Here is a 25,497-nt window from a genome sequence, read left to right as displayed (position 1 = left end):
ACCATGTAGCTCGGGAATGAGTTACATTTGTTGAGTACCATCGGGTACCAGCTGGCAACAAGTGGATCTATGTGGGAAACAATGCAATAGTTGAAGTCAAAGGAGTCGGCACTTGCAAACTCAACCTCCGTGGTGGTAGAGTTTTGTTTCTACATGATGTCCTATATGCTCCTAAAATTCGACGGAATCTTGTTTCTATTACATATCTTCTTGATTTAGGGTATTGTATTAATTTTACAATCGATGTGTTGAACTAAAGATTGACTCAGTGTCAATCGGACATGGTTTTTTAATAAATAGTTTTATGGTTCTTGATGTAGAATCATATTCTAATTATGCTATTGATGGTTGTTTTTCAAACATTGCTCTAACTAGTGATGCAAATATAACTGATGAGGTTTGGCATGCTAGATTAGGACACATAGGATAAGAACGTATGAATCGGTTGGCTAGAGAGGGTCTATTAGGCACTCGGGCTAAGATTCAACTGTCTATATATGAGCATTGTCTTGTTGGAAAAGCAACTAGGAAACTATTTGGTAAGACTATTAGATCTGAATCAATATTGCAGTTAATTCATTCGGATATTTGTGGTCCGATGAATGTAAAGGCTTGACATGGAGCTTCTTATTTCATTACATTTATTGATGATTTCTCTTGGTTCGGTCATGTGTATTTGATTTCTCACAAATTTGAAGCATTGGATTACTTCATTTATTATATGAACAAAGTTGAGAATCAAATGAAACATAAAGTTAAGACTTTATGCACTGACCATGGAGGGGAATATTTGTCTGATATGTTCAAGACAATATGTAATGATAGATGGATTATAAGACAACTGACAATCCCTGTAACTCCACAGTAAAATGGGGTAGCTGAAAGAAGAAATAGGACTCTTCTTGAAATGGTTAGGTTTATGATGGTGCAAGCTAATTTACCAATCTCCTATTGGGGAGATGCATTATTAACTGTAGTATATATCCTTAACAAAGTGCCTTCAAAGTTAGTTCCATCTACCCCATATGAACGTTAGACAGGCAAAAAACTAGATTTAAGTAATCTGAGACCCTAGGGGTCAGCTGCTTATGTTCATGATAGTTCTCATAAGTATAGAAATCTGGGACCTAGAGGTAAGAAATGTATCTTTATAAGATATCATGAGACCTCCAAAGGTTATGCTTTCATAGGTGAGCAACTAGATGGAACCATCTCCAAAATAGATTCGAGAGATGCAACTTTTTTTGAAACAGAGTTCCCAATCAGAGGTGATGTTGACAAAAATATTCCTCTATTTGAGGAGGATGAAATATTATCAACAAGAGAGGTGTCTAAAGGAACACCTGAGTCTAGTCAACCGAGTGTGAGTGATATGCCGAGTCATTAGTTGACTTCTCAACAACCTAACTTATGGAGAAGTGTTCATAAGATCAAACCTAAGAAGAGGTTTGATATTAAGAATAAGTCATTGATTACACTTCCAATTGACGACGATGAACCTTAATCTATTGAGAAAGCATTAGGATGTAGAGTTAGAGAAAAATGGAAAGCTGCAATGGTTGAAGAGATGGAGTTCATGATTCAGAATCATGTTTGGGACTTAATCGATCTTCCTCTGGGCCGAAGGGATATTGGGAATAAGTGGATTCTCAAAATAAAAAGGAAAGTTGATGGATCGATTAACAGATACAAAGCTCGTTTAGTTGCAAAAGGATATACCCAAATGGAGGGTATTGACTTTAAAGAGACATTTTCTCCCGTAATAAAATTTGTGTCAATACGAGCTATTTTAGCTTTTGTGGCACATTATGACTTGGAATTACATCAAATGGATGTAAAAACCGCTTTCCTTAATAGTAATCTTGACGAAGAAATCTATACGGTTCAGCCAGAAGGTTTCATTGTTGAAGGCCAAGAGCAAAAAGTATGTAGACTTAGAAAGTCTATATATGACCTAAAGCAAGCGTCAAGACAATGAAACATAAGATTTAACAAAGTTATTTTATATTATGGGTTTGAGATGATCAATGAGGATCATTGTGTTTTCTTGAAAAGGGAAAAAGGAAAGTATGTCATTTTATCATTATATGTTGATGATATGCTGATAACTGGGAATGACATAGGATATGTGAATGAAGTCAAGAAGTAGTTGTCATCACAATTTGATACAACGGATATGAGAGAAGTTGAATACATCTTAGGAGTGAGAATCATAAGAGATCGTCCTAAAATACTTTTGGGTCTGTCACAAGAGTCTTATATAAATAAGATGTTACATCATTTCAACATTTCAAATTGCAACGTAGAACATACACCTATTGTGAAAGATAATATTTTGAGAAAGAGTATGTGTCCTAAAACTCCAGAGGAAATAGCTGAGATAAATAAAAAATCATATGCCAGTGCTATTGGTAGTTTGATGTACACTATGTTGTGTACACGTCCCGATATCAGCTATGTTGTGGGCTTTGTCAGTTGCTTCTAGTCAAACCCAGGATCGAGACACTGGAAGGCGGTAAAAAGATATTCAGATATCTGAAGGTGACAACAAATTATTATCTCTATTTTCAAGGATCAGATATGAGTCTTAAAGGTTATTCAGATGCAAATTGGGCTGGAGACCTGGATGATAGAAAACCCACATCAGGCTATGCATTCTTACTAAATGGTAGCGTCATCTCCTGGAATAGCAAGAAACAAGCTTGTGTAGCTTTGTCGACTATGGAAGCTGAATATGTAGCATGTTCAGCGGCTGTGCAAGAAACAGTCTGGTTGAGAAGGTTCTTGAAGAATCTAAAAATTACTGAAGATAGTGGGAGTCCAGTAACTGTCTACTGTGACAGTCAAGCTGCAATAGCTTTTTCCAAGGATCCCAAATATCACAGCAAAGGCAAGCATATAGAAATTAAATATAATTTTGTGAGGGATATTGTGGCTAAAAGAAAAGTAATTCTTGAGTATGTCCCTACACGTGTTATGCTTACATATCGTTACTAAGCCAATGACTAAAGAGTCATTTAAAGAACATGTAAAGTCTTTGGGACTTCGTAAAATGTAACAATATTGAAATAACAATTAGACTTTGTGATTTGATTGTGTCATTTTTCATAATTTATTCAGTGTATATGTTGTATTTGTTACATTCATATAAGATCTCGGTGAGCATGTTGGTAGGTGGAGATTGGTCCACTCACATGGACAATCATCTCTGTTTGCTAAGTACAAATAGGGAGTAAGACCGTTACTTATGGAACAACTTACGTAGATGAAATTAGAGACAGATCCATAAGTTGAGGTCGCCTTGATAATTGTGTCAAGATGAGATCATTTTTGTATTAATAATGATCGAAGTAAATGAACCCACCATTTACTGAACCTGTTGAAGGCTATATTAGAATTCATATGTTGAATTCAGGATTAGACATTAGGTATGTCTAGATCAAAATCTGTATGATGTTAAATTTGAAGACAACATGCACTCTTTTTAGTAAAGAGAATAACATCGCAATATGTGATTCATATCACATGTGCTATTGCGATAATAAAGGTAGTAGGAGAATGAATCCTTGTTTCTCTACTTTGTGAAAACTTTGAGATTATAAGTTAATCTCATTTTTTTACCTTAGTGACTATTTAGCTGTTTACTTGAAATTTTAATCAGTATCTGCTACTTTAGCGTGTATCCTATGGCTATGTATGATTCGATCTATGGAGCATAACTATAAAAGTGACTAATTAAAATGAATAGATTCTAGATAAAAAGGAAGATTAAATATATTTACATCTTTTGATATTATTCACTGGTCATTTCTGTCATGTATAGAAATGAATGTGAATATTAGATATGGAACATGCTCTTGACATAATGGTCATTATAAGGGATTAGAGATGTTCATATTGATGTAAATGAAAATTATTTAATCTGGGTAAATAGCAAGACATGGATATCTCCAAGATAATGGTTGTGTGCCACTTGAAGATTGGATGGATCCTAGATAAAGGCTATGTGCTACCAAGAAAGAGGCTATGTGCCATGCAAAATATGTCTCTAATTTATTTGAGCAGTTAAGTAAAGTGTAACAACTTTATTAGCATTGATCGCTCAAAGAGAGGATAAGTAAAGGTGTAACAATCTTCTTAGCAACTATCGCTCAGTGTGCTTGCTGTCACACGAACCATTTTCTCTAAGTATGGATTAGATGTTCTTATATAGTCTTTGTGACCAAACTCTCAAATAGTCTATGTGATTTATTAGGTCTTTGTAGCCAAACTCTCAAATAGTCTGTGTGACTTATTAGGTCTTTGTAACTAACTAGTCTTTGAGACTTATCTGAATGAACTAGTCTTAGTGACTTACCTTGGACGAGTGGGAGATGTAGGAAATGGGAAAAGTGAGAATGTGGGAACATGCCCACGTTCTCCACTACTCTTAATGGAAAAATTCATTATGCCCCTAGGTCATTTCCCTTTATAAATAGTGCGTCCAAGGATCATTAAGGGGTACGAAAAAAAAGGCGTGAGAAGAAGAGAGAGGGAAGAGCATCTGAGGCGGTGAGATTTAGTTCGTGAAATTGTAGAGAGCCTTCCGATCCTGTGATCGTTCTTCCAACAACGAGTCTTGCTGACGTCGATTGCAAATCTGCGGGAGATCATTGTAAGTATTTAATTGTTTTGTGCAATTAATTACAATAACTCCTACATTTGGAACCTATTCTTGGACTAGGTTTCTAACATTTTGACTTAATAAAGACATATAAGGTTTGTTGTTTGAGTTAGCTTCATATTCAAGTCCAGATTTATTGTACACAACTCGTGAGATCCAAGCATCATATTTAAATACTTGGATCCCAAGTTGAACTTTTCCAATATTTTCTTGAGTCCTTCTACTTGACCTTTCAAGTTGAAATTTTCCTCTAAGTTTTTTTGCTTGAGTTGAAGTTCCCTCTTGAACATGATCAGTTGAGGGATTCAAGTTGACTTGCTCCTTAAGGTGGTTGACTTCCTTAAGTAGTAAATCATTTGAAACCTCAGATTTAGTTAATTTCTTAAATAAACATTTAATAACTTTGTGCATTTGAAATTCTAAGAATAAATTTACCTCTTTTGGTTCTTCTAAAATGGATATGGATTCATGGCTTTGCAAGATGACTTGATTGGTTTTAGATCTAGTGGTTCTCCATTTTTTTTATTGGTGGTTTGCATCCCTTTTTGATGCTAAACCACATGTCAATGTCGAACTTTAAAAAGCATTCCATCCTCCTTTTCCAGTAGCTAAAATCTTCTCCATTGAAGACGGGTGGACGAACGATGTTGTAATTTTCTTGGTGAGAGCTTGCCATTCTAATATAGAAAGAAAATTAACCAAGATTTCCAAGATTTTGTCTTGGGATTAGTAGTGTTGTATAAAGAATAACAATAAATAAAAAGTTAGTCTAAAGAAAAGAAAAATTACTAGAAAGACGGTTAAGTCTTTTTTGAGCAGTCTTGCTTTGATACTAATTGTTAGATCGTAAGAGATCGAGAGGGGGTGAATCTCGATGCTTTTAAACTTTTCTTTTCTTTCACTAAAACTTGAGTGCATAGAGGAATAAAGTTGGTTCAGAGCCCAATCGACTCCTACTCCAAGGGGCATGATCTTTAATCACTTTCATTGGTCAATCCACTAAATGATAAAATAGTACAAGTATGAATATAATGTGCAAGTAAAATAAATATACCAACAACAACGTATAGAAGATGAAGCATAGGTTGTCTGAAGCCTCTTGGCGTCGTAGTAATTGAAGCTTGCACGAATATAGAATGAGCATAGTAGAAAATTGAAAAGCAGGAGCTGTGTCTGGCTTATAGATTAAGTGCTTCTTTTATAAGTCTCGATCCATCAATTGATAAGAGGTTCTATCGACTGAACCAATTCATCGATTGACCACTCTATCTATAGACTGATCCTCAGAGCCTTCCTTAGGATAAACATCTCCTACTTCAATAACTGCTACTTTTGCAGCAGTGCCCATGTAGACGGTGATTTCCCCTTCATATAATTGTCGGGTTTCCTGGAACCTTTGCAATGAATTGCAGACATGATCAGTGGCTCCCATATCTACACACCAGGTATCGGTAGATAACACCACTAAATATGTTTCAACAACTAATGAATAAAATATACCTTTATTGTTCTCAGTTCTGAGAGGACAGCCCACCTTAGTGTCCAAGTTTTTGTTTTCAATCATTATAATTGGGACTACTAAGTCTATTTTATAGTATAACAGCTAGGGGATTGAAAAACATTTGAAATCCTAAGAATCACAAAAATATTTTGTCAAGACCAACACCTTAAAATTCCTGTGAATTTTGTATGTCACGTTAGTGTGGACATATACAAATTTAAACATTAAGAGGAGATTTTATCCATTAATTTTATTATCTTGTCAACCTATCTTTATGACAAATAAAATTAATAGTTGGTCTGTCTTCGATCAAATATTTGGTCAAAACTTCAAAATTTAAAATAATATTGATTTCTCAAAATAATATAATTTAAATTCACCAACACCTCAAACACCGTTAATTTTATATGCCACGTTAGTGTGGACGTATACAAATTCAGACATTTGTAAGAGGAGGGTCTTACCCATTAATTATTTTGTCAACCTTAAATTACCTCAAACACCATGAATTTTGTATGTCACGTTAGTGTGGACGTATACAAATTCAATTGTTTGTAAGAGGAGGTTTTACCCATTTTATTTTGTCAACCTAACTTTATGACAAATAAAATTACCTCAAACACCATGAATTTTGTATGTCACGTTAGTGTGGACGTATACAAATTCAAACATTTGTAGGAGGGGGATTTACCTAGCTTTATGACAAATTAATAGTTGGTATTCCTTTGGTCACACAAATAATAGCAGTGACTCCGTTGGGGAGGATACTATTAAATGCGCCTAAGTGTATACCATTACTTGATACTTAGTCCATTAAATAGGATTGTGCCCCTTCAGTTGGAAAAGATCACATGCTCCTAAATAATTTTCTATAACCATCCATAAAGGAAGTCTGATCTAGTGATCCGTAAACAAACTCATCCGTTGTGGAGGGAGGCACTCAGAGCCAACACGCAAGTTTGTTTGCATCACTTACAAACCAGTAATGGAGACCGTAGAATTTATTTACTAATCTCTCTCCCACTTAGTTTTTTAAGATGAGGATTTTTATCATGCAAACAAGCATACAAACACAGCACACATATCACAGCAAATAAAAGTAATAAATATGGAATAATTTCCAACTATTATGGCATTTTTCATCACTGTCCTCCGTGTATTGCCAGCCCTAGTAGTCGTCAAAACTGGCCACCAGCCCTAGGGCTCATGTCGTCATGTCCATCGAGCTTCCTTTTTCGCTGCACCTTTGGTCCTCAAATAGCACCATGCCTCGCAAGGATATGATCCGCGACAAAATAGAATTTTACATATATCGATCCTATATTCCTCAAAGGAATGTACATAAAGTCTAAATCAAACAAAAATATAAAATCCTAAAACTAATACAGCTCCTGCTATATTTAATAAGTACAATCATGCACACACATAAAATACCCTCGACATGTCCGAGGATCCAATCACACACAATCACAATAGGTCATAATAGTTGGAGTCTGCAACCACAGAGTTAATCTATTTGCACATCCTACTAATATCCTGCCTAAAATATGTATGACATGTGCATAATTAAACTAAAACCAAATACACAGAGGTTAAAACCTAGCTCTGATACAAATTGTTGGTTGCTACTCGGAATTTAGTCCTAGTTCCCCTGTACAAAAATTTGTACAAGCATAGAACTATCCTAGCTACCCATGTGTTCTACTAAAGTTAAATTTGGATTACAAACGATGCTTAATATTATTAATCCAAATTTTCCCTTTAGAAGTTAAACTTGAATTGGGAACGAAACTTAACATTCTTATTTCAAGTTCAACTGATATGATCTTCTTAAGTTAAACCATATTACAAAAGTTGATCAAATATCTATTTCAAGGATCGGCTTCCAGGTCAAACGTGGCGATGCACTAGGCCTTCTTGGGTATGAGATCATCCACCACCGCCTAGACAAAACATTTCAAAGAAATCGGATATTTAAACTTCTCACAGTAAACAAGGTTTAACAATAGAGACCTCAATAGAAACACATTATCGAAACATGAAATCAAAACGAAAATCGATAACAAAAATGATAATTAAATCAATAACCTCTTGTGTTTGGTTTTACAAGATCTATGCAAAAGGATGCACTAGTTATGATGCGGAAACTAATAACTAGTTATACCTTATGTAGTTTATAGACCTCTTGATCTTCTATTGTATTCCTCTTCTTATCTCGGACATCGTGTGGGCGACGATCTACCAAGACGAGAATCTACCCAAGCCTTCTTCTTCCTTCCAAGTTTCGGCTACCACCACCAAGCTCCAAGGGATGCTAGGAAACAAAGCATCCTTTCTCTCCTTCTTCCTCAAGCAAGATTGGGCCACCAAAAGCTCCAAGAGATGTGATGTCGCCGACCTCCAAGGAAGAAGAGAAGAGGGTCGGCCTCCACCAAAGAAAAGAGAGGAGAGGAATAATAGATGTGTTGTTGTGAGGTGAGGCACCTCTACCATATCTTTTATATTCCTTGGTCTTGGCAAATAAGGAAAGTTTTAAACATAATTAAAACTTCCTTATATTCCTTTCCAATGTCTAAGAAGGAAAATTTAATTAAAACTTCCTTATAAACCTTTAATGGTCGGCCCCTACCTTGTCCTCCAAACAAGGAAAGTTTTAAACAAAAATTAAAACTTCCTTAATTGTTTCCGGTAAGAAATTTTAATTAAAAAAATTCTTTCTTTAAATTCCTACATGGTTGGTTATAAAAGGAAAGTTTTATAAATTAAAATCTTTCTTTTAAAACATGTGAATGGTTACAAAAAGGAAAGTTTTATAAAAAATTAAAGTCTTCCTTTAAACTATAAATAAGAAAAGATATCAAATCTTTCTCTTAATCCTTTGTAGAAAGCTAGAAAAGGAAAGATTTATAATTTTAAAACTCTCTTTAAAACCATGGCTTCCATATAAGAAATTTATCAAAAAATTAAAATCTTCCTTTTAACTATAAATAAGGAAAGATACCAAACCTTTCTCTTAATCTTTTGTAGAAAGCTATAAAAGAAAATATTTATAATTTTAAAATTCTCTTTCAATGTGAATGTGGTCAGCCACCCTTGCTTGTGCTCTAAGCTAGGGTCAGCCACAACTTGAACCCATCTAACCTTGGTTTGGTCGGCCCTAGCTTGGGCTGCAAGCTAGGCTTGGCCGGCCACTTAAAGGTGGGTAAGAAGTTGGGTTTGGTGGATATAAAACTTTATAAATAAAAGGTTACAATAGGGACTGAGAGGAGGAATTGGTTTTGGTCTCCCGATGAGCTTGAGCTTCCCGTGTTCGCCCCGAACACTCAATTCAAGTTCATCAATAATATCTCATTCCACTAAAGAGTTATTATTGCACTACCGCACCAATCCCATATTACTATATGGGCTCCTTCTTATCATGAGTGTGTTAGTCTCCCTGTATTTAAGATATCGAATGTCCATTAATTAAATGAGTTATTGACAACTTACTTAATTAACATCTAGCTCCAAGAGTAGTACCACTTAACTTTATTATCATGCCGGACTAGATCCACCTGTAGGGTTTACATGACAATCCTTATGAGCTCCTCAAGGGGACATCATCAACCTAGATTACTAGGACACAATTTCATTCTATAATCAACAACACACCATATAAATAATGTCATTTCCCAATTTATCAGGCCTATTGATTTAACGAGCTAAATCGCATCCTTTGATAAATCAAAGAAATAAATATTAAGTATACGTGCTTGTTATTATATCATGATTAAGAGTACACACTTCCATAATAACAGAGGTATTGTTCTTTTATATAGTCAGTATAAAAAGATACTACCTCAAATGGTCCAGCTCAATACACTCATAGTGTACTAGTGTAATTTATTAGTCAAGATAAACTAATACCTAATTACACTACAACCACTCCAATGGTTTGTCCCATTCCATCTTGGTTGTGAGCAACTATTTATAATTTATAAGGAACTGATAACATGAACTTCTGTGTGTCTCCTTACACCATGTTATCTTCAATATAAATTAAATGGATAACTACACTTAGCATAAATGTAGACATTTGACCAATGTGATTCTTATATATTTATACAAAAAGCTAGACTTGTAGTATAAACTCTAACATGAAGGAACTTCCAAAACAAAGCTTGCGAGATGGAACCTACTCCGGAACCAACTGACAAACCTCCGGATGGATGAAGGAGAGTCGGTAGCACATCTACATGGAAGAATCAAGGAGCTTATCACCATATTAACAAACCTCGAAGAATCAATAACTAATCAGGACGCACAAAGGTATATATTAAATGCGTTCCCAAGAATATCGGAATGGGCATCCATAGTAGACTCCTACTATATATCCCAAGATCTTGAGATAAGTACTTTAGAAAATTTCTTTTTCATTTTCGAATTACACGAACCTCGGTGTGCAGGACAAAGAAAGGGACCGAGTCAGGACATTGCCCTAAAGGCAAGAACAGAATATTAAGACTTTGAAGCATCAATCGATGAAGTCGAAGTAGCCCTAATGGTAAGAAAATTTAATAAGTTTATTCGATCTAATAAATTTAAATCACAGATGAAAAAGGATTAATGAAATAAAAGGAAGGTCCAATGTTACAATTGAAACGAATAAGGACACATCAAGGATGAATGCCCTAAATTCAAGAAGAAGGAGAAAGTCAAGGGCAACATATTAAAGCACAAGAACTTGGAGGCCACATGGGATGAATCATCATCCTCTTAGACCAAGGTCGAGGCCTTCTCCGGACTAGCCCTAATAGCAAACCATCAAGCAGAAGACGAAACTAGCTCAGAGATAAACATTGAAGAATGGGGAGGATCATCAGAGGAAAGCTATGATGAAGGGGGAGCATCAGAACATGAGGTAAGTGAGGTACGTGCACTATCTCCCAAGTAATTGTTTAATTTCATTAAATTTCTTTCCAAGGATTTGATAAAATTAGAAAAAGAGAAAACTGATTTGGAAAACAACTAGCAAAAGCATGCCCATTGGAGTTGTTTGATAAGTTAAAATTAGAAAATGATAAGTTAAAAACTCAAATCAAAAGTTTGAACAATGACCATACATGTTTGAATTTGAATAATTGTCAAAAACTAAAATTTAGAAAGTATAGTAAATTAAACTGGTATATTAGACATCACCAGGGATAAATTAGGAATATTCCTAAAAATTATGTATCTCCAAAATTTCTGATTAATCCAGTAGGTAGGAACTTATATTGGGTTCCAAAAATCATACTTAGACTAAAATTCTCTTAATTTTAAAAGAGTTAAAATATCAGAAAGGAAATTGAATATTAATTTCTTTAAAGGCTTTGTCTAAGAAAGTGGTTGTTGCTCCAATATCCAAGAAAACTTAGTGTCTCACCACAGCTTGGAAGCCTATTATTGAAATAAATATTTAATTGACTAAAATGATTTACTATTATAATCTTTTAAAGTTATATTTTTTAAAATATTAGTCAAATTTTTACAATTGACAAAATGTTTTTGTTAACTCTTTTATTTTGTCAAAATACAAAGTATGACTTTATGAAAATTTTAAAAAAATTATTAAACATTATGTTTACTATTTTTTAAGCACCCCTAAAAATTAATTTCAAAATATTCTAATTTTTATCTTCTATTTTTTTATGTGATCAAAGGGGGAGGAAATGTACAAGTTTAGGGGGAGTTAAGACGTTTCAAATTTGAAATTTAAATTTTACTAACTCAATTGTAACATTATAATGTTATTTTAACTTCTTTTATAATATTATTCATGCAATTTCATTACAACTTACAATTTGGTTTATTTGTTTTTCCCTAACTTGAACTTCGGTTGATGCACATCAAAAAGGTGAGATTGTTGGAACGCAGTGGTACTTTTGATGTGATCAACCAAGTAAAGTTAGGTCCTATTTGTTAGAATGTATACTAAAAGCCTAGCCTTTTGTAAACATTTTATTTTAAAATAAAGAATCATATTGGTCAAATATCTACATTTAAATGCTAAGTGTAGTTGTTCAATTAATTTATATTGTAGATAACATGGTGTGTGGTGTCACACACAGAAGATCATGTTATCAATTTCTTATAAATTATAAATAGTAGCTCATGACTAAGCTGGAAAAGAACAAACCATTGGAATAGTCATAGTGTAATTTGATATTAGTTTATCTTAACTATAAAATTACACTAGTACACTCAGAGTGTATTGAACTGGACCATTTAAGGTAAGTTCTTTTTATACTGACTGAATAAAAGAACAAGACCTTTGTTATTATGGAAGTGTGTGCTCTTAATCCTGATATAATAACAAGCACATATATCTAGTATTTATTTCTTTGACTTATCAATGGGTGAGATTTAATTCGATAAATCAAGAGGCCCGATAAGTTGGAAAATGATATTATTTATAGTGTGTGTTGTTGATTATAGAAGGAAACTGTGTCCTAGTAATCTAGGTTGATGATACCTCAAGAGGAGCTCATAAGGATTGTCATGTAAACCTTGCAGGTGGACTTAGTCCGACAAGATAATGAAGTTGAGTGGTACTACTCTTGGAGCTAGATATTAATTAAGTGAGTTGTTAGTAACTTATTTAATTAGTGGGCATTCTATATCTTAAATATAGGGAGACTAACACACTCATAATAAGAAGGAGCCCAAAATGTAATTTGGGATTGGTGCGGTAGTTCAATAATAATTCTTTAGTGGTATGAATTATTATTGATGAAATTAAGTTGGGTGTTCGGGGCGAACACGGGAAGCTTAATTTCATCGGGAGACCAAAACCAATTCCTTTTCTCGATCTCTATCGTAGCCTCTTATTTATAAAGTGTTATACCCACCTATACCCACCTTCTTACCCAACCTTAGGTGGTCGGCCAAGCAAGCTTGGAGTCCAAGCTTGGGCCAGCCATGCAAAAGGTTAAGCCAAGTAAAGGTGGCCGACCCTAACTTGGAATCCAAGCTTGGTGTGGCCGGCCATATAAAAATTAAAAGGATTTTATTTTTTAAAAATATTTTCTTATGTGGATACCATGATTTTAAAAGAGAGTTTAAAATTTAAATCTTTCCTTTTATAGCTTTCTACAAAAGATTAAGTGAAAGGTTTGATAACTTTCCTTATTTGTAGTTAAAAGGAAGATTTTAATTTTTGATAAAACTTTCCTTTTTGTAACTATCTTAATGATTTAAAAGAGAGTTTTAAAATTAAATCTTTCCTATTATAGTTTCTACAAAAGATTAAGAAAAGAGTTGATATTTTTCCTTATTTGTAGATTGAGAGGAAGATTTTAATTTTAAAGATAACTTTCCTTTTTGGAAATCATCCACATGTTTTAATAGAGAGATTTTAATTTATCAAATTTCCTTTTATAACCAACCATGAAGGGAAAATTAATAGAGAAATTTTTTTAAAAATTTTCGGAAACAAATAAGGAAGTTTTAATTTTGTGTTTAAAACTTGCCTTATTTGGAGCATGTGAAGGGGTCGACCATGTAAAGGGTTAAAAGGAATTTTTAATTAAATTTTCCATATTAACCAATGGCAAAGAAAATAAGAGAATTTTACTTATAATTAAATTTCCTTATTTGCCAAGACCAAGGAATATAAAAGAGAGGGTAAAGGTGCCTCACCTTACAACATGTCTTCTATTGTTTCTCTTCTCTTCCTTGGTGTGTGCCCGACCTTATTCTCTTCTCTTTCTCTTCTTCTTTAGTGGCCGGTGCATCCCTCTCTTGGAGCTCTTGTTGGTGGTCGGTTCTTACTAGAAGAAGAAGGAGAGAAAGGAAGCTTTGCTCTTGCATCCCTTGGAGCTTGAAAGTTGGTGGCCGAAACTTGCAAGAAGGAAGTTGTCTTGGTGGTTCTCATCTTGGTAGATCGTTGCCCACACAATATCTGAGATAAGAAGAGGAATACGATAGAAGATCAAGAGGTTGTTGTTTACAAAGAAAGGTATAACTAGTAATTTTATTCCGCGTCATACTAGTTTTTTTTGTATAGGTTTTGAAATACCAAACACAAGAGGCATATGATTCTAGTTTTCGAATTTGTGATTCGAGTTTGTGTTTTTTTTTATTTTTCGAATTTGTGATTCGATTGTTCCTTTTGGTTAAACCTAGGGTTATATAAGAGAATTAAATATTATATTTTATTGAAAGACTTTGTCTAGGAAGTGGTGGATGCTCTCATACCCAAGAAGGTCTAGTGTCTCGCCATGTTTAACCTGGAAGTCGATTTCTGAAATTAATATTTAATTGAATTTGTAACATGGGTGGATTTGAATCAATAATGTTAAGTATCGTTTGCGATCCAAGTCTAAACCTTTAAAAACAGATAAGTTAAATTTGGAATCAATAATGTTAAGTTTCGTTTGCAATTCCTAATTTAATTTCTAAAGAACACAATAGGTTGTTAGTAAAGGTTCATGACTTGTACAAAATTTTTGTACAGAGGAACCGGTATGATATTCCACATAGCAACCAACATTGTTATGTTTTGATCCTTGTGTCTAAATGTACAGGAGCTTAGGAACACAAGAAGTCGAGTGGAAGACGCAGCTAGCGAGAAGGATGGCACAGGAAGGGAGTTGACGGGCTCGACGCATTTGAGGGGCGAGGTGCTGTAGAAGAGTACACCGGTGGATGAGAAGGATGTGTGTGACGTTCCAAGGGACGAGAAGCCGGAGTGGAAGCCTGCTCGAGGAGAAGGCCGAAAATTAGGTTCAGGTGAGCCCTATTTCAATTGGTCGGCATCACCTAGGCAATCAGAGCAATAGGAGAGCAAAAGTATACTAAAGATGCTGCTGGAGGAGCCTTCAAAGGGAATTGAAGGTGCCTCCGTGCCTCGCTATGGAAGGCGCCTTCCATGGCTGGAATGCGCCTTCGATGAACAGTACAAAGGCACCTTCTAGCCTTATGGAAGGTGCCTTCGACCAGACAGATGTTATCGTTGTCAAGGGATAAAGCTTTATCCCTTGGCACCTCGCTGGAGGCACATTCCACCTTATTGAAGGCACCTTCCAACTCTGGATAAGATTTTCCAGGGACTATAAAAAGACCCTTGAACCTAGGAAATAAGTAACAACTCTAGTAATCATTTCCTAGCAACTGTCTAAGTTTTTCAACGAGTGTAAGAGGCTTCTCTGCCTTCAACGAAGGATATTTTCTTTTAGTGATTTCATTAGTCTTGGATTAACAACCAACTAGTTTGTAACCAAGTAAATCTAGCGCCTCATCTTTATGTTGTTATTTTCATTTATTATTATAGTTGGTTTTAATTAGAGTTGAAAGGAACGGGAAAGGTTTTTATTTTCTTTTTTAGGCAATTCACCCCCTCTTGCCAGCCTAACTGGCCCAACATATTTAACCTTTGTGTCTAAGTGTATAGGAACTTAGGAGTACAGGAAGTCGAGCGAAAGAAGCAGCTAACAAGAAAGATGACACGGGAGAAAGCCGACTGGCTCAGTGCATCCGAGAGACGAGGTGCCACAGAAGAGTACGCAGATGGATGAGAAGGAGGCGCGTAGTGTTTCTGAGGGACGAGATGTAAAATACCTAAAAATGGCGAACAACGATAGGGGAATTTTTCGGAATTTTTAGGAATTTTCTGGGAATTTTTCGGAGCTCGTATGAACGAGTTAACAGGGACAAAAATGGGGTCCGGAAAAGCCTGTTTAGGCGACCCTGTTTTAATGAGGAAAAGTTTTAATTTATATTTCCTTTTCCCATTTTTCTTTTCTTTTTCCCATTTTCTTTTCCCCCGCATGCCGCACCCCCTTTCTTCAACCGACCCGTACCCTAAGGTGCCGACGCTGCCCACCGATGCATCGCCGCCGCCCTTCCCCGCCGATTCTCCTCCTGCGATATAAAAGCTGTGGCTGAGGGTTTTTGCAACCCTTCCTTCTCTTCCCCTTCTTGTGCTGAGCCCTAGAGTTTTGCCGCTGGTGAGACTTTTGAGCCACCATCGACCAATTATTTCCTTCTCCTCTTCCTCCATCTCGAGTGACCTAGCCGACTTCTTCCTTCCCGACGCCTTCTCTGCCCAAAGCCGAACGCCTCTTCCATCTGCTGATATCCGGTTCTTCTTTGATCAACGATGTCGTCGGCTATCGTCGGAGCTGCGAAGCCTTTCTATCGCGGAGATCATGCCCTAGCCTCTTTGCAATGATTTGGCAGCACAACGGCCACCTTCTGTGCCCTAGCCGCAGTCACCATGCTTTAGATCGCCAGGGATCGGAAACATGTGTTGATGACAAGGGTAGGTTCTTGAGTTGTTTTCACTTGATCCTCTCTAGCTTGTACCCCAACACTGTCTATGATTGGGTAGCTGATCTTTATAGGGTTTGTTGGTGTCTGGAATTGTTGATTCTGCCTTGATCCGACACTGTGGCAGGAAGGTCTCTTTTCACGGCAGATCGACACACCTATATTGGTTAGGTTTGGATGGTTTGATCACGGTGAAGGTGACAGCAAGGTGAGTTAGGTTGTTGTTTGATCTATGATTTCCACCGACTGGTTCCAGAGGGATTTTATTTTTTTTTGATCAGTGAGGTGTGCTTGGGCTGTTTGGCAGAGACTAGAAGGTGGTTGCTTGATTAGTGACTTCTTGCTTGATTCGGTTGATATCGATAAGGAAAGATTTCAGCAAGATTTTTGTGTTGTGGGTTGCTCTTTGATCCAGCAGCACCTTGGATTCGACAGGACCTCCTTCAGGCAGTACACGTTTTGGCTGAGCTTGAGGTATGGTTATGTATCGAATTATGGATAAATTGGATTACTAGATGGTTAGATTTATTAGGGTTTTACCCTAATTGAGCCTCAAGGATTTTTATTTGGTTATGCATTTGAGTGTAGTTAAATAAAATATTTATTTATTGGACACAGGACTTTGACGCGAGACGAATATCTCGACGTCGTATTTGGACCGGATTGGACTTTTCGATTGGAGGCGGGTACCTCTTGACTTATCTTTTATGATATTGTCATTTGGATATGCATAGTATTTTATAGCTACAAGCAATAATCATGTTTGTCTTTGGTATGTTAGTTTGATATTCATAGCATGTTCTGTTTAGTTGCTTGCTAGGTATCCATGTTTATACCTCGTGATTATTGTCATGAGTACTTTAGTTCCTAGAGTAAGTGACATACCATGCTCTACTGAGGTTAGGACTAGGTACTGGATTTTATTTCTGGCATGTGTATCTAGATTTTATGATACCTAGGTTTTTATGCCATACCTGGCTTGTGTATCTCTATTTGTATATCATATATGATTCGTGTACCTAGACTTTGATTCTTTGATCTGTGCATATTGATGGTACATATGCTATGGAAGGGGGATATGTTTAGGATCTAGGTTGTTCTATCATAGAGGACCTGTATACCCTAGATCCGTGGATTTGGCTTACTGATACTGTGGTACCCATATTATGTATATATGAATTTTTCTATGCTGATCAGGATATTCCATACTTATTATGTTCAGGACATAGAGTTTTTGATATTTTATCTGACCTGTGTACTAGAGATTTTGGTATGTGACCATCGCTTTTACAGTACCCATTTTGTATTTATGGATATGGTTATATTGATCAGTTTTTGTTATGCATAGTGACATGCATCATGATTGCATGCTGTGCGATTGTCGGCTCCACTATGGTTGAGCCCATCGCCAGTTACATGTACTGCACACACCCCCACTCATGGTTTAGTGGTATATCAGGCAGGTGTGTGGCGGTTCTGCTGTTTGGCTCCGTTGGTCTGAGGACTCAGCGTGGTAGCCGGCAGACAGTTCCGCTCTGTTTGGCTCCGCTGGCATTTAGTGTAGCAGCGTAGTAGCCGGCAGACGGTGGACTCTGTTTGGCTCCGTTGGTCAGGTGACTCAGCGTGGTAGCCGGCAGAGATACCTCCCCGTCATCGTGTACCGGGAGATGAGAGCATTGAGCTCCCCCATTTATGATTTGGGGTCACAGGACAGGAGTACTCCGACAGCATCCCGTCCACTCGGTCATTCATCAGGAGTAGTGACGACAGAGTGCACGGTTGTCACAGCCCTACCCACTCGGTCTCACCATTTGTGTGCGAGATGACTGACTGGCGTCAGGGGTGACCAGGACGCATCATTAGCATCATATGCATTGATGCATTTATATTTTTATGATTGTGTTTGCTGCATTTGATTGCTGCATTTTGGTTGGATACATACTTTTGACCTGCATACAGGATTATTGACACTTTCGGTTTGACGACCTTTTTGTCGGGATAGGAGTTCCTGGTGAGTACAGTTTCCTCAGTTACCTTTCAATTTTGCGTATTCCCTATATATGATTAGGAAGCTGTATTCCATGATTGTTGCTGTTAGATATATCTTACTACTCATGTCCATTGGTATTCGCTGAGTTGTTGAACTCACCCCCGTTGATACTATTTTTTTTCAGGTACCAGGTTTGGTTTTGGTGTCGCTTGGAGTATCCTGTCTGCTGGACCCCACGTCACATCAGAGGACTTATCGGATTCACGTATGTTTTGTTTGTTTTATGTACCAGTTTTGTTTAGCTCTGTACTTTGGTTTTATTTTTGGAGAGTTGATGTTGTTATGTGGTGTTTTGTATTTGTTAATGGTTGTGTAAGCCTAGCCGGCTAGCAGTTTTGTGTTTTAGTTTTTGTACAGCCGAGTGGGCTGCTTTATTATTAACTGCATGGTGTTTGTTTTCTTTTATTGTTATTATTCCAGCCGCATGTGGCTGAGGTATATAGTGCTTGTAGAAAAGTTTCAGATTGTCCGCCGTACAGGGGAGATGCTGCCGAAATTTCTTCGGACAGAGACTCCTCTGGGGCGTGACAATTTAGTGGTATCAGAGCAGGTATACGATACTTGCTATGTGTTCTGGACTTTCGAGATTTATCTGATATCAATTTATTTGGTATCAGAGATCGACTTACGTGTCTTATTTTTTCGGTGTTTCGGATTTTGTGTTTTGGTTTTCTCGATGTGACTTTTCGGGACCTGGCAGCAGCAGGACATCTCCAAGCTATAGAAGGTATGTTGGTATACTGTTATCCTATTATTTAGTTAGTGTATACATTGTTGACTGTGATAGTTATGACACTTTGTATCTGGTATCTGTCTGATGTTGTAGCCATATTATATGTGATGGGATAGTCACTGATCTTGATCGACCTTAATAGAGATTAAGGTATATAGTCTCTGTTGATTTTTCATATTTTACCATTAGTAGTATTAGCTTTAGTTACTACTAATTGGTTAGGAGATGGAGGCACATACCAGCCTCTGTTGTTATTAGTGTGTAGTAGATAGTACCTTCATATTCATGTTGACTAGTCAGTAGAATACCGATATACTTTAGTTAGTTTTCGTCGGTAGATGATCATTGTACTCTGGTTAGATCGGTCAATAGAAAACTGATTTACACATATTGACTTGGGTTAGTCGTGGGTTGATTTACCCTAGACGCTTGTAGAGGTTTTATTGGTTCTTGATTAGTTAGTAGATGACCGATTAGTTTTGTTGATCCGATCAGTAGGGGATTGACCTACTTTACTTTTAGATGTTTGAATCTTGGGTTATTCGTGCTTAGTTGGATAACTTGAGCACAACGAGTACCTAGCTTATACTGATGTGGGAAAGGGTTGAACTAGCCATATACTATTGATGATTTGGTCAGTCGATAGAGGATCGATGTATCCTATTCCATGGGTACTGTAATTTTAGACTGTATGTACCTAATTGGATAACTTAAAAGATGGCATAGGGTTTATGTGGTAGATTGGATTAAATATGCTGATTTTGCATATCTATGAAGTATGTATATGATTGATATGAGTGGAAGAAGTTCTATGATGGATAGTTCATTTGTGAATAGTGAGATATTCCCATCTAGATATGGTTATTGTAGATTTCTTGTGGATTATAGCTATTTAGTTAGTTGTACGTGCCTGATTGACATATTTGAGGTATCTTGTTGATTATGTGTGATTTGTGAATGCACCGGGGTTTTAGTATGCCTTATTGGAAGTATATGTTGATTATACTCTTGGCATATGTGTATATTTGTCATGTGAGTATTGTTTGAGTGGTATTGTTGATTTTACCTACGATGATATATGCGCACGGGTTCGGTATACATTGTTGGAGGTATCACGGTGATTTATACCTATGATGTGAGTATTTTTGGTGTGTACTAATTGGAGGAGTATGTCGATCATACTTATGTTGTGTGTGCACGTGTGCCAGATGTATGGTTGGTAGAATCATGATGATTATACCTATGTTGAATGTAGAAGGTTAAATGTCTACATTATGATATTGGTTGTTTTACCCTGTCAACTAATTCTCCCATTAGTAGGTGACCGACCCACTAGGAGGATGATAGAGTTGACTATGGATTTGATTTGCTTATTGGGTGGGTTATACCCTAGGCTACCCGCAGTGATCTGTGGTAGAGAGATCTTGTGTAGTCTCTAGCTAGATAGTTAGGTACTTTGGGCACTTTTGTATTGTTGTGGTAGAGCGTAGCTCCCACATGTTATGGATCGTTTGTGGTAGAGCGTAGCTTCCACATATTCTGGATTTTCACATATTATTGTTTGTTTGTGGTGGAGCGTTGCTCCCACATATTACGGATTGTTTGTGGTAGAGCGTTGCTCTCACATATGTGGTATTTCGTGTGATAGAGCATTGCTCTCACACTCGAGGTTCTATTCTTTGGTGATTATATATCGTTGGTGATCAGATTCCTGATTTGTTGTTGAGGATCTTATGGTTAGGAATGTCTGTGATACGGACATTATGTGTCTTGGTTTTACCATTAGTGCTTGTGGTGCCCTAGATGTTATCATGGACTCGATGATTTTAGTATTCCCAGGATGTTTGGATCTGTGCCCATTGTCTTTGTTGACGATGTTGTGATTTATTACGGATCCGAGGTGAGACACGTGCATCACCTTTGCATAGATCTAGAGATGATTCGACGAGAATATCTAGATGTGATTATCAGTAGTGCTGATTTGGATTGCCTTTTGTGATGATGTTTGGGACACACGGTCACCAGTAGGAGTGTACCGTGGTTCCACAGGAGATAGAGGTTGTTACCGTTGGGAACAGTCGAAATCAGTGTAGGAGATCCGCAGTCTTTTGGGACTGGCAGGATATTACAGACCTTTCGTCGAGGGTTTCTTTCGTATAATTATGCTACTTACACGCCTGACCAGGAAAGGCGTGAAGTTCACTTGGACTGAGGATTTCAAGACCAGCTTCCAGGAGCTGAAGCGGAGACTAGTGTCGGCTCCGATTTTGGTTTTTACCTTCTAGAGAGGACGGATATGTCCTCTACACCGACGCATCTATTCAGGGTTTGAGCGCTGTTCTGATGCAGTACGATAGAGTAGTCTCATATGCTTCTCGTCGGTTGAAGGAGCATGAGAAGAACTACCCTGTACATGATCTGGAGCTAGTCGCCATTATTTTTGCCATGAAGATTTGGTGACATTATTTATATGACGTTACATTTGAGATTCTCACTGACCATAAGAGTCTCAAATATCTATTTTACTTAGAAGGAACCTAATCTCCGACAGAGGAGATGGATGGAGTTCCTGAAGGATTTTGATTGTACCATTAGCTATCACCCAGGAAAAGCTAATGTGGTTGTCGACGCACTTAGCCGGAAGTCTAGAGTGACTTTGGCTTGCCATCGAGTTGTGGCTACAGACAGAGCAAGGTATTCTTGTTACCATGGCTGCTTAGTCGTCGATCAGGACGAGGATCCGAGAGCCCTAGGCTGCTAATCAGTATTTGCAGTTTATTTGCAGCTAGATAGCTTCCGGGCAGCAGACCGAGTTCACACGAGACGAGGAGGGTGTTATACACTTTCGAGATAGATTTTGTGTATTTCAGTCTCATCCGGTCTTATAGAAGTTACTTCTGGAGGCTCATCGCTCATGATTTGCTGTCCATCCTGGCGGTACCGTATGTACCTAGAATTTGAGGTGTTTCTATTGGTGGAACGACATAAAGGGAGACATCGTGGATTTTGTAGCTAGATGTCTTGTCTGTCAGCAAGTGAAGGCAGAGCACCAGAGACCTGTCGATTTATTTCAGTGGATTTCTATTCCCGAGTGGAAATGAGAACATATTACTTTGGACTTTGTAGTGAGTTTGCGGAGGACATGACGAGGTCATGACGCGATTTGGGTAATCGTTGACCAATTAACCAAATCCGAGTATTTCTTAGCGATCTGAAAGACTGATTCCCTGGATCGATTGACAGATCTATATTGCCGGGAGATCATCAGATTATATGGTGTCCCTTTGACTATCATTTCGGATAGAGACCCTCGGTTTACGTCTCGATTCTAGCAGAGTCTGCAGCAGGCCTTGGACATTCAGTACTGTTTCAATATAACTTTCCATCCGCAGACCGATGGACAGTTAGAGCGGACCATTCAGACTCTAGAGGACTTGCTGAAGTCTTGTGTATTAGATTTTGGAGGCAGTTGGGAGAACCATTTGCCATTGGTAGAGTTTGCCTACAACAACAGTTTTCATTCGCCTGTCTAGATGGCACCGTTTGAGGCATTATATGGTAGACCTTGTCGGACACCAAACCTCTAGGATGAGGTTGGGGAGGCCCAGTTGTTGGGACCTCATAGAGCTTAGCAGAACGAAGAGTTGGTCCGTATTATCAGACGGAGAATGTTAGAGGCGCAGGATCGCCAGAAGTGTTATGTTGATCGGAGACGCAGACCCCTAGCGTTCTCTATTGGCGATCATGTATTTCTGCGAGATTCACTCACGAAAGGAGTAAAGAGATTTGGCCCGAGGTAAGCTAGCTCCGCGATACATTGGACCTTTCCAGATCTTGGAGAGGATTGGAGCGGTAGCTTATCGTTTGATACTATCATCGTTCCTGTCAGGTGTTCACGATGTATTCCATGTGTGGTATATATCCGACTCGACAGATTTGTTGGCAGATATCTCAGTTCCTATTCAGCCTGACGTCACCTATGAGGAGGTTCCGGTACGAATTCTAGACCGGGAAGAGCGTCAGTTGCGGAACAAGACTATCCGACTGGTTAAAGTCGGATGACAATATCATTTGGACGAGGAGGTTACTTGGGAGCTCGATGATACTATCCGAGCTCGATACCCCATTTTTCATTTGGGATATGTGATTTTATTTACCGTTCAGCATTTATACTCGTTACTTGTTGTTAGTATTTGCTGATGGTAGATAACGAAATTTGGGGACCAAATTTTATTAGTGGGGGAGAATGTAAAATACCTAAAAATGGCGAACAACGATAGGGGAATTTTTCGAAATTTTTAGGAATTTTCTGAGAATTTTTCGGAGCTCGTATGAACGAGTTAACAGGGACAAAAATGGGGTCCGGAAAAGCCTGTTTAGGCGACCCTGTTTTAATGAGGAAAAGTTTTAATTTATATTTCCTTTTCCCATTTTTCTTTTCTTTTTCCCATTTTCTTTTCCCCCGCATGCCGCACCCCCTTTCTTCAACCGACCCGTACCTTAAGGTGCCGACGCTGCCCACCGACGCGTCGCCGCCGCCCTTCCCCGCCGGTTCTCCTCCTGCGATATAAAAGCTGTGGCTGAGGGTTTTTGCAACCCTTCCTTCTCTTCCCCTTCTTGTGCTGAGCCCTAGAGTTTTGCCGCCGGCGAGACTTTTGAGCCACCATCGACCAATTATTTCCTTCTCCTCTTCCTCCATCTCGAGTGACCTAGCCGACTTCTTCCTTCCCGACGCCTTCTCTGCCCAAAGCCGAACGCCTCTTCCATCTGCTGATATCCGGTTCTTCTTTGATCAACGATGTCGTCGGCTATCGTCGGAGCTGCGAAGCCTTTCTATCGCGGAGATCATGCCCTAGCCTCTTTGCAATGATTTGGCAGCACAACGGCCACCTTCTGTGCCCTAGCCGCAGTCACCATGCTTTAGATCGCCAGGGATCGGAAACATGTGTTGATGACAAGGGTAGGTTCTTGAGTTGTTTTCACTTGATCCTCTCTAGCTTGTACCCCAACACTGTCTATGATTGGGTAGCTGATCTTTATAGGGTTTGTTGGTGTCTGGAATTGTTGATTCTGCCTTGATCCGACACTGTGGCAGGAAGGTCTCTTTTCACGGCAGATCGACACACCTATATTGTTTAGGTTTGGATGGTTTGATCACGGTGAAGGTGACAGCAAGGTGAGTTAGGTTGTTGTTTGATCTATGATTTCCACCGACTGGTTCTAGAGGGATTTTATTTTTTTTTTATCAGTGAGGTGTGCTTGGGCTGTTTGGCAGAGACTAGAAGGTGGTTGCTTGATTAGTGACTTCTTGCTTGATTCGGTTGATATCGGTGAGGAAAGATTTCAGCAAGATTTTTGTGTTGTGGGTTGCTCTTTGATCCAGCAGCACCTTGGATTCGACAGGACCTCCTTCAGGCAGTACACGTTTTGGCTGAGCTTGAGGTATGGTTATGTATCGAATTATGGATAAATTGGATTACTAGATGGTTAGATTTATTAGGGTTTTACCCTAATTGAGCCTCAAGGATTTTTATTTGGTTATGCATTTGAGTGTAGTTAAATAAAATATTTATTTATTGGACACAGGACTTTGACGCGAGACGAATATCTCGACGTCGTATTTGGACCGGATTGGACTTTTCGATTGGAGGCGGGTACCTCTTGACTTATCTTTTATGATATTGTCATTTGGATATGCATAGTATTTTATAGCTACAAGCAATAATCATGTTTGTCTTTGGTATGTTAGTTTGATATCCATAGCATGTTCTGTTTAGTTGCTTGCTAGGTATCCATGTTTATACCTCGTGATTATTGCCATGAGTACTTTAGTTCCTAGAGTAAGTGACATACCATGCTCTACTAAGGTTAGGACTAGGTACTGGATTTTATTTCTGGCATGTGTATCTAGATTTTATGATACCTAGGTTTTTATGCCATACCTGGCTTGTGTATCTCTATTTGTATATCATATATGATTCGTGTACCTAGACTTTGATTCTTTGATCTGTGCATATTGATGGTACATATGCTATGGAAGGGGGATATGTTTAGGATCTAGGTTGTTCTATCATAGAGGACCTGTATACCCTAGATCCGTGGATTTGGCTTACTGATACTGTGGTACCCATATTATGTATATATGGATTTTTCTATGCTGATCAGGATATTCCATACTTATTATGTTCAGGACATAGAGTTTTTGATATTTTATCTGACCTGTGTACTAGAGATTTTGGTATGTGACCATCGCTTTTACA

At 37.8% G+C, this 25,497-nt stretch overlaps 2 long non-coding RNA genes across 2 annotated transcripts; both read left to right on the top strand.

Moving 5' to 3' along the window:
* Positions 1-15,974: 15,974 nt before the first annotated feature.
* On the top strand, positions 15,975-17,129 carry LOC122002640. The gene is made up of 4 exons (XR_006117689.1): positions 15,975-16,446; positions 16,529-16,662; positions 16,762-16,928; positions 17,073-17,129. It is a non-coding gene; the product is annotated as an uncharacterized LOC122002640 (long non-coding RNA).
* A 6,502-nt stretch (positions 17,130-23,631) lies between these two features.
* On the top strand, positions 23,632-24,880 carry LOC122002637. The gene is made up of 3 exons (XR_006117688.1): positions 23,632-24,197; positions 24,280-24,679; positions 24,824-24,880. It is a non-coding gene; the product is annotated as an uncharacterized LOC122002637 (long non-coding RNA).
* The last annotated feature ends 617 nt before the right edge of the window (positions 24,881-25,497 follow it).

Source organism: Zingiber officinale, chromosome 1A (genome assembly GCF_018446385.1).
Source record: "Zingiber officinale cultivar Zhangliang chromosome 1A, Zo_v1.1, whole genome shotgun sequence".
Lineage (NCBI taxonomy): Eukaryota > Viridiplantae > Streptophyta > Magnoliopsida > Zingiberales > Zingiberaceae > Zingiber > Zingiber officinale.
The sequence above is the reverse complement of the archived record's forward strand: the minus strand, read 5'-3'. Positions and strand labels throughout refer to the sequence as shown.